At 42.3% G+C, this 10630-nt stretch overlaps 1 long non-coding RNA gene across 1 annotated transcript in view; it reads right to left on the bottom strand.

The window, feature by feature from the left end:
- Positions 1–6214, bottom strand: part of LOC108793293 — an 8725-nt gene extending 2511 nt beyond the window's left edge. The window contains exons 1-2 of the long non-coding RNA XR_001941636.1: positions 6204–6214; positions 3864–3867 (exon numbers count right to left, since the gene is read on the bottom strand). This is a non-coding gene — a long non-coding RNA (uncharacterized LOC108793293). The remainder of the gene's footprint in view (positions 1–3863; positions 3868–6203) is intronic.
- Positions 6215–10630: the final 4416 nt, after the last annotated feature.

The following is a 10630-nucleotide window of genomic DNA, read 5'->3' as shown; positions in this document are numbered from 1 at the left end:
TGCACACTATCTTTAATGTAAATGCCTGGGTGCTCATCCACAACAGTACCAATACAAATCCTGAGTAGATACAGAGGCACTCATGGGTCTTGCAGCAGAGAGAAGTCAAACCATCAGCATTGTATTATCAACAGAGAAGGTCTTGAGAAAGATGGAATGAGCTCTAGAAATGTTGACAATAAAACACTGATGTTTTGACTTCTCTCCACTGCAAGACCCATGAGTTCCTCTATATTTACTTTGGATTTGTGTAAATATTAGGGATGTACAGACACCAAGTACCGTACTTGGTACAAATACAAGCACTGATACTTTTCTAGCTCCATTGAAAGACTAGACTAGAGAAAAACTCAAACGTTAGGAGGCAGCTGTCATTTTTAAGGAGCATTGGCTACGAGGCTGGGGATTCCCAGTTTTAAAGTATGATTTGTTATATATAGATAGATCTATATATATTTATATATAGATCTATCTATATATATACATATATAGATAGATCTATATATAGATAGATCTATATCTATATAGCCCTGGACAAGTTTTTTGGTACCCTTTCACAAATAAGAAGAACCTACTATTTTCTCTGAAATTACTTTATTACTTTCAAATTATTAGCATCTATCATTGTTCCATATTTAATAGATATGATACTTTGATTTTGATTTTTGATTCAATAGATAATTGTAAATAATAAAACAATTAAGTGACCCATAGCTATGGATGCACCAATACCGATACTAGTATCGGTATCAGTGCCGATACAGAGTATTTGGGCGAGTATTTGCACTCGTCCAAAAGCTTCGCTACCTTCTCCAATACCGGAACTTCCAGTCAGATGAAGATTTCCTCTAGCTGGCAGTGTCGTAGGGGAACATGGAGCCAGCTTCCTGGGCAATCAGGATGCTGGGTGGCGAGTAAGGACCCACCTCCGGCTTCCTGATTGGCTAGGAAGCTGGCTCCATGCTGATTGGCTAGGAAGCCGGCTTGCCAGCCAATCAGGATGTAGCTGGCTTCCAGGCCGATCAGGAAGCTGGGGAACAGGTCATTACTCACCGTCCGGCTTCCTTATTGGCCGGGAAGCCAGCTCCAATCTTCACAGGTTCACAATCGAGCCAGCCAAACAACATGGAGCCAGCTTCCCGGGCAATCATTACCCACCACGCTTCTTCCTGATAGCCCAGGAAGCCGGCTTCATGCCAGCGAAAGCACTGGTATCAGTACTTGGTATCGATACCGAAAAACCGGTACCAGTTTTCATCTGTGAACAGAGAGTTGATGCCACTTCCCAAAAAGCTATATTTTGTCTTTTCTGCCCAAAAGAGGATAATTGTGGCATGTCTTCCCAGGAGCATTGTGGTTTGTCAATATGCATTTTATCAAATTCCAGTCTGGCCTGTTTTATGTTTTTCTTTCAACAGTGAAATGTTCCTGGGCCTTCTTTCTTTGAGCCCAATGACACTCAAAAAGCAATGGATAGTGCAAATCGACACTGGTGTTCTTTGATCTTGGAGGCCAGTTTGTATCTCTTTGGAGGATTTCCTTGGCTCTTTGTCTACCATTCTTATTATCTTCTCTGTTCAATCTTTGGGCAATTTTCCTCCTGTGGCCACATCCAATTAGGAATGGCCGCACTCAGATGGACCCAAAACTTCTTCATAATATTTCCAACTGTAGTCACAGGAACATCAAGCTATTTGGGAATGGCCCTATAACATTACCCTTTGACATACTGGTCTATAATTTTCTTTCTTATCTCCTTGGACAACTCTTTCCTCTGCTTTTTCTGGTCCTTGTTCAATGTGGTGTGCACGATGATGCAAACAGCAGAGTGACTACATGTCCATTTAAATAGGCTGAATGATTGATTACAAGATTGTAGATGTGTGTGATACTAATTGCAGAAAACAGTTTGAAATATCACTATGATCCAATTATTTACAGGTGAAACTCAAATAATTAGAATATTGTGCAAAAGTTCATTTATTTTTACTAATGCAACTTAAAAGGTGAAACTAATATATGAGATATACTCATTACATGCAAAGCAAGATAGTTCAAGTCGTGATTGTCATAATTGTGATTATGGCTCACAGCTCATGAAAACCCCAAATCCACAATCTCAGAAAATTAGAATATTGTGAAAAGGTGCAATATGCTAGACTCAAAGTGTCCCACTCTAATCGGCTAATTAAGCCATAACACCTGCAAAGGGTTCCTGAGCCTTTAAATGGTCTCTCAGTCTGGTTCAGTAGGAATCACAATCCTGGGAAAGACTGCTGACCTGACAGTTGTGCAGAAAACCATCATTGAAACCCTCCATAAGGAGGGAAAGTCTCAAAAGGTAATTGCAAAATAAGTTGGATTTTCCCAAAGTGCTGTATCAAAGCACATTCCTAGAAAGTTATGTGGAAGGGAAAAGTGTGGAAGAAAAAGGTGCACAAGCAGCAGGTATGACTGCAGCCTGGAGAGGATTGTCAGGAAAAGGCCATTCAAAAGTGTTGGGGACTTTCACAAGGAGTGGACTGAGGCTGGAGTCAGTGCATCAAGAGCCATCACACACAGACGGATGCTGGACATGGGCTTCAAATGTCAGATTCCTCTTGTCAAGCCACTCCTGAACAACAAACAACGTCAGAAGCGTCTTACTTGGGCTAAAGAAAAACAGACCTGGTCTGTTGCTCAGTGGTCCAAAGTCCTCTTTTCTGATGAGAGCAAATGTTGCATCTCATTTGGAAACCAAGGACCCAGAGTATGGAGGAAGAATGGAGAGGCACACACTGCAAGATGCTTGAAGTCCAGTGTGAAGTTTCCACAGTCTGTGGTGATTTGGGGAGCCATGTCTTCTGCTGGTGTTGGTCCACTGTGCTTCCATTATTCCAGGGTCAACGCAGCCGTCTACCAGGAGATTTTGGAGCACTTCATGCTTCCTTCCGCAGAAGAGCTCTATGGGGATGCTGACTTCATTTTCCAGCAGGACTTGGCACCTGCCCACACTGCCAAAAGCACCAAAACCTGGTTCAATGACCGTGGGATTACTGTGCTTGATTGGCCAGCAAACTCGCCTGACCTGAACCCCATAGAGAATCTATGGGGCATTGCCAAGAGAAAGATGAGAGACATGAGACCGAACAATGCAGAAGAGCTGAAGGCCGCTATTGAAGCATCCTGGTCTTCCATAACACCTCAGCAGTGCCACAGGCTGATAGCTTCCATGCCACGCCGCATTGAGGCAGTAATTGCTGCAAAAGGGGCCCAAACCAAGTACTGAGTACATATGCATGCTTATACTTTTCAGAGGTCCGATATTGTTCTATGTACAATCCTTGTTTTATTGATTGCATGTAATATTCTAATTTTCTGAGATTGTGGATTTGGGGTTTTCATGAGCTGTAAGCCATAATCATCACAATTATGACAAATCACGGCTTGAACTATCTTGCTTTGCATGTAATGAGTCTATCTCATATATTAGTTTCACCTTTTAAGTTGCATTAGTGAAATAAATGAACTTTTGCACGATATTCTAATTATTCGAGTTTCACCTGTATAATCTTTTTTTAGGAGTAACAAGATATCTGTCCAGGTCATATTAGAATATCTTTGTTCAATAAGCAATAACATCTCTTTTTACACTTCTCTGCTATACCCTATGCCATAACAAAGGCATGCAAGTATTTTCTTAAGACAATTGCTTAATTTCCTCACTTTTCAGGAGAAATTAAGCTTTGGTTCAATGAACTGTAAGGGTACCAACAAATTTGATCACATCTGTGTAGAGTCAAATTTAATATAATTGACTTTTGTTACCAAGTAAATCCATTACATCCAAGTGAAAAAGATATTCCATATTTTGGCTGTACAACCTCTCTAATATAAATTTAGTGTGCTAGACTTGAGGCACAAATATATTAAGCAGTCTACTGTTTATCCAAACCAGGCATGTTTAGGCTTCAGCTCTTCTGGTTCATGTGTTTAACTTCAATATATGCTATATTTATTGTTTCCTGACAGCGGTGCTTGCAATGATTTTTAAACAGGACCATCAGATGCTGCATATTAACTATTTCCCTGTTCAAAATGCATTACGAGTAATGAGCTAGATTGATTTTCATCTGCAGTCAAGCAAAATGGTCTTCTTAACTGAAACAAATGCTAGAAATTGCAACTGTGCTCATGAAAAATAATGGTAGCTAGTGAGGCCACATAATATGTAAAGATAATTAAGGATGTTTTATGCTTTTCTCTCAGTGAATGCACAGCCACATCAATATAAATGTGGTCACTACATCATGCCGAATTGACAGTACAACTATAAAAAAAGAATGTATGCCATAAATGTTATATATGTAAACGCTGAGAAAATGGATGTCAACAGAAAAATCTCTACTCACCAGCTCAAACAAATTTAAGACTGAAAAGAGTTGCAACAAAACATTAACTTGGAAATCCAGGTAATAAGTAAACACATTTTAGGTAGAGCAACTTCTCACCATTTAGAACACTGCTATAATTTATTTAAAAAGCTCTTTAAAGTTCAACTCTGCACATACTGCATTTTTATTTGCTTTTGTGCCTATACACACATTTATCCCATATAAATATTTTAATTCCCCAGATGTATCAATGACAAATTATATATATTAGTACCTATGATGTAATCATTTAACAAGCAGTTTCTAAACAATATTTGGATGCCTGTGCAGTGGTACAATGTAATTTCATGTAACATGAGTCCTGGCCATTGTTTCCTGTGCTCATTTGAAGTTGCAGTTGGAAACTTGAACTTATCTCCTGTGTTTTTTAACACTACTGCAGATCAAGAGGAGGTGCTCAGCTTTGGCACCAAAGAAGAAGTGGAAAAAGAAGAAGGCATGCAGGCAGAAGATAGCAGCATTAAGATAGTTACAGTCCACACTCTCTTCATGCTGGTATGTTATGCTGGTATAACATACATTCTGTATGTATTCACAGCATTGATAACTACACAGTTAGAGGACAGGTCCCCCTGAAGGTAACAAGCAGCCAAACTCTCCAGTCCCCAGGGCAGAAAATAAAGTTTACAGTGGAAGAAAACTGAGTTTCAGTGAGTATATTACTGTACGAGTCAGCAAGATGTGGAAAACACAGCTGAGAAAGGGACATAATGTTTGCTGCTGTGCTAGAAATACATTTTCTGGCAATATATGATAGCTTGAATTCCCCATATGATATGCAACTAACCAAAGCTTGGCAAATACTGAGTTATAGATTCCATGAAGTTGATAAAAATGTGGTGATGCTGATGATATAGCTGCTTCCAGACCCAAAAGGGTAGATGAGCTTAACCTACTGATCCTGATAGGTAATATAATAAAGAAGTATGTCTCAGAATATTATTTCTTTGTGTAGTCTAGCAGAAGAATATGGCTAGGGGCTTCCAAAGTGTTGGGGCTCTTCATACTATTAAAAAGATTAAAGATGTTAATAATACTAACACCAACTCTTAACTGGAGCTAAACTACATAGATTTTCACTAAATATACCCTGTGTTTTTGGAAATATCTTTATGAAATATCTTATCTCTGTGTTGTACAGTTATAGCAACCACTTGCAGCACTGTGAACTTCAAGCATAAGAGTGATTCCCTCTAGGGAGTTGGAGCACATCATATTCTGATGGAATGCATGTCCAAAATCTAGTCCTTGTTGGCAGCTATAAACAAGCAGAGCTAAGACACACTTAACCATGTGTTACACAGGTGAGTATTCTGGAGTTTTTTGATTGGATGATTTCCATAAGAGAAGGAAGAGATGTCGACACTGAAGCAAAAGCCCCCCAAAGAATAGGTATAATCTCTATGTTTACATTTTTTTTTTTCAGCATATGATTTTTATTGATGTACAAAAGTACAAATATACAAATACAAAGATATAAAACTCGGCACACGGGTGTAGAGAAAACATTTGCACACCAGAGAATGAATAACAATGAATAACAACGAAACATTGACCCTTGGGTCTATGAACTAGAAACTGGAAGCTAGAAGCTAGAAACCAACACACTCGTATTATAAGGGCCACAATGTCCCCAACTCGACACTGTACGAAATGGAAGTGGAGCTCCTGCCTAGGGAGCACATCTTGATACAGGTTGTAACTCAAGACCTAAATAGGAGGCATAGTCATACACAACCCATCATTGGGGTCATACACAACCCCAATGACCAGGCTAATTTGTTCTCTAGGTACCATTTTGTGTATTGGAACGTAACCATTACGTCCTTCAATAGTTCGGGTGTTAACTAAGCCAAAAAGAATGCGGGCCATGTGTTAAAATTTTTTGTGGTATGTTCCTGGGTGAGCTGTGCCTCTAATTTGTCCAATGACATCAGTTTGCGAAGGAGTTCCCTCAGCGTCGCCAAGGTAGGTGGGGAGGGAAGTAACCAATTTATCAGTATTGTCTTTTTTGCTGCCAGTAGACATAGATGTTCCCACCGGGAGGGGTATTCTAACGATGTAGCACCAGAGGGGGACGAGGGTATAGCGTGGAATAAACAAAAAGCCGGAGTACAGGATCTTCGGTTGCCCTTGTTGTTATGCATGAAGGATAAAACATCCGACCAGAACTGCTGAATCTGAGGGCAGAGCCATATCAGGTGGTCTAAATCTGGGTAGGTGGCGCGACATTTAGGGCAAGCTGTTAGCCAATGCGGTGGGGTGCATGCGAACTTTAGATTGAATGCATAGAAGGCTCTGTGTACCAATTTAAATTGAATCTCCCTCCATGTTTCACATACAATGGCCTTCCCAAGCGATAGCCACCCATTGAGTAGCACATCTATGCCCATCTATGGACATGTCTGGGAAATACTGGGGGAGAATCATAACTAGCCGAGGATCTAATGTGTGATAGAATGCTCGAGAGGGATACCTTCTGTGTGGGTGAGTCTAAAAGTCTGTAGAACGACGTATGCGTCATCATAGACCATGGCTTAGGAAGGTTATTTTGGATGAAGTGGCGGACCTGGGCGTACTGTAAGAAGTGGCTATCTAGTATCCCAAAAGATGTTTGTAGTTCCCTGAACTGTTTGCACATACCCTGGGGTGATATTATGTCCTGTAAAGTGCAGATACCCCTTGATTTCCAAAATGAGAAAACCCTCGATTCTCTGCCAGGAATAAATGCCGGGGAGGACACCAGCGGCATCAGAGGAGAGACCACCCCTGGGATCCCATACAGTTTCCTGACCTCCCTCCATGTAATTATGGTGTCCCGCAGAAGGATGTTCGTTTTGATGAGTGCGGGAAGAGCTTTCCACGGAGTGTGTGGTATGTTCCTGGGTGAGCTGTGCCTCTAATTTGTCCAATGACATCAGTTTGCGAAGGAGTTCCCTCAGCGTCACCAAGGTAGGTGGGGAGGGAAGTAACCAATTTATCAGTATTGTCTTTTTTGCTGCCAGTAGACATAGATGTTCCCACCGGGAGGGGTATTCTAACGATGTAGCACCAGAGGGGGACGAGGGTATAGCGTGGAATAAACAAAAAGCCGGAGTACAGGATCTTCGGTTGCCCTTGTTGTTATGCATGAAGGATAAAACATCCGACCAGAACTGCTGAATCTGAGGGCAGAGCCATATCAGGTGGTCTAAATCTGGGTAGGTGGCGCGACATTTAGGGCAAGCTGTTAGCCAATGCGGTGGGGTGCATGCGAACTTTAGATTGAATGCATAGAAGGCTCTGTGTACCAATTTAAATTGAATCTCCCTCCATGTTTCACATACAATGGCCTTCCCAAGCGATAGCCACCCATTGAGTAGCACATCTATGCCCATCTATGGACATGTCTGGGAAATACTGGGGGAGAATCATAACTAGCCGAGGATCTAATGTGTGATAGAATGCTCGAGAGGGATACCTTCTGTGTGGGTGAGTCTAAAAGTCTGTAGAACGACGTATGCGTCATCATAGACCATGGCTTAGGAAGGTTATTTTGGATGAAGTGGCGGACCTGGGCGTACTGTAGGAAGTGGCTATCTAGTATCCCAAAAGATGTTTGTAGTTCCCTGAACTGTTTGCACATACCCTGGGGTGATATTATGTCCTGTAAAGTGCAGATACCCCTTGATTTCCAAAATGAGAAAACCCTCGATTCTCTGCCAGGAATAAATGCCGGGGAGGACACCAGCGGCATCAGAGGAGAGACCACCCCTGGGATCCCATACAGTTTCCTGACCTCCCTCCATGTAATTATGGTGTCCTGCAGAAGGATGTTCGTTTTGATGAGTGCGGGAAGAGCTTTCCACGGAGTGTGTAGAACCCCTGAGAGAGACCAAGGATGCACCATAGCTTGATTTAAGCGCGGGTCTGTGAAGTGTGAAGTCCCATGCACCCAATCTCTGGCATGTCTAAAGACGCTCGCTAGATTATAAAGTCTAATGTCGGGTATATTCGCCCCTAGTAAGGATTTGGGTTGTTGTAGCTTGTGCATGGCTATGCACGGGCGCTTTCCTCTCCATATGAAAGTAGCAAATGCTTTACACAACTTGTGAATATCTTCGTGTTTAATGAGTATAGGGAGCGTCTGCATAGGATACAGCAGCCTTGCAAAGCTGATCATGCGGATCGAATGGCATCTGCCCAGTATAGAGAGAGGAAGGTCATGCCATTTATGCAATTCTTGAATGATCTTCTGAAACAAGGGGATATAATTTAAGTGATATATATCTGTGGCTCTGGTGGATATACGAATACCTAAATAAGTTATAGCTCGTCTCTGGATGTGAATGGAGAGTTCAGGAGGCCAGTGGGAGGTGTCGATGGATTCCCCAGGGGACAAAAGCAAAAGTTCACTTTTGTGGCAGTTAATCTTTAGTCCCGAGAATGACCCATAGTGTCTTATGAGTCTGAGCACGTCAGGTACCTGCGTGGAAGGGTCAGACAACACCAGAATGATGTCATCCGCAAATAGGGCCAGTTTAACCTCATGGGGCCCCAAGCGACTCCCCCGGAATGTCGGGGAGGATGAAAGGGATCTAGATAACCAACGCTATATTAAAGAGCAAAGGGGACAACGGGCATCCCTCCCTCGTTCCCTTGTACAGTGGGAATGGGCGTGACATAGATGATTGTGTAAGTATGCATGCTTGAGGGGATGTGTAGACAGTAGTAATAAAACTCAAAAATGAACCTGAGAATCCCATACGTTGCATAACCATGGACAACCACTGCCAATTAACATTGTCAAAAGCTTTCTCCGCATCCAATGATAAAAGAGCCATAGGATGCGAAGAAGGCAGGTTCACCCGGTGGCCTTCCAGTACCATGAGAATCTTGCGAATATTGGACACAGCCGACCGGCCTGCAACAAACCCCACCTGATCAGGAGAAATCAGTTTTGGCAACACAGCTGCCAGTCTATTGGCTAGTATTTTGGACAGCATTTTGGCATCTAAGTTGAGTAGGGAGATGGGTCGGTATGATCCAGCCTGCGCAGGATCTTTGCCCTTCTTGGGCAGTAAGCGGATATAAGCGTCATTAAAAGTGGGAGGATATATCTTGCGGGACATTATGCCCTGGTACAGGGCTTCTAACGTAGGAGCTATGGCAGTAACCAGTAGTCGGTAAAATTCCGCCGAGTAACTGTCTGGGCCGGGAGCTTTGCAAAGGGGGGAGTGATTAATGACTTCCAAGATCTCTGACATAGTGATATCGCCCTTCAACCATTCGAGGTCTTCAGCAGACAAAGAAGGTAGTTTTAGAGAATCCAAAAATTGAGCACCAGCGGGCAAGTCACCTTGCTCGGGCCCATACAGTTTCCTGTAGAAGTCACTGAAAATATTGCCTACCGAGGAAGGGTCAGAGTGTACCACCCCCTTCTCGTCTTTTAGTTGCAGGATGTGGGAGCAAGTTCGCCCACCACGAGCCAGGTTAGCTAACAATTTGCCCGACTTGTTTCCAAACTTGAAGAGTGCCAGATCGGCCGGGTTTCTAAGTATTAGGTCATGTTGGTGCAGCCAATGGTCGCATGCCTGTTTGGCCGCCAACCAAGATGCCCTGTGTGTCGGGGAGGGATCATGTTTGTAGTCAAGGTACGATCTCCTGGCAGCCGTGCTCGCCTCCGCATACCTTCTCCTGATCAGCCTTTTTTTCACAGTAGCATATGCCAGTAATGTTTACATTTTTTGTCTACCTTTTTCTGTGCAGTGACAGGTGAATGAAGTAGTACTCTACTACTGATGCAGAGGAGCATTTGCTAAAATGCATAAGTATTGTTTTCTTTACATAAGGATCTCTTTTTGTTACAACAGTCAAAACAAATCCGGAAAAAGATGAAAACAGGAAATGGAGAAGTACTTAATGGTGGCTATGCATTCATCTGATCTGAATTGAATCTTAAGCTTAGTGGTTCAATCCCATCATCTCTCTTTAGTACTTGTGATTATCTGTGCATAAGTTGACATGTGTACTTACTGTTGCGCAGTAAGAAGAGGACCTTCTTACTGCGCAACCGTGTCTTGGTCCCACTAATTTCTATGGATGAGCAATACTGACAAGAACTAAAGACACAACTGAAATATTTCTATAGAAACTGTTTAACCTGTTGAAACATATGTAATTCTATGCAACCATTGTCATACTTTACATACCAGTAC

This window comes from Nanorana parkeri, unplaced genomic scaffold (assembly GCF_000935625.1).
Source record: "Nanorana parkeri isolate BGI_ZX_2015 unplaced genomic scaffold, ASM93562v1 scaffold734, whole genome shotgun sequence".
Classification (NCBI taxonomy): Eukaryota; Metazoa; Chordata; class Amphibia; order Anura; family Dicroglossidae; genus Nanorana; species Nanorana parkeri.
This window is presented reverse-complemented; position numbering and strand designations above follow the sequence as displayed.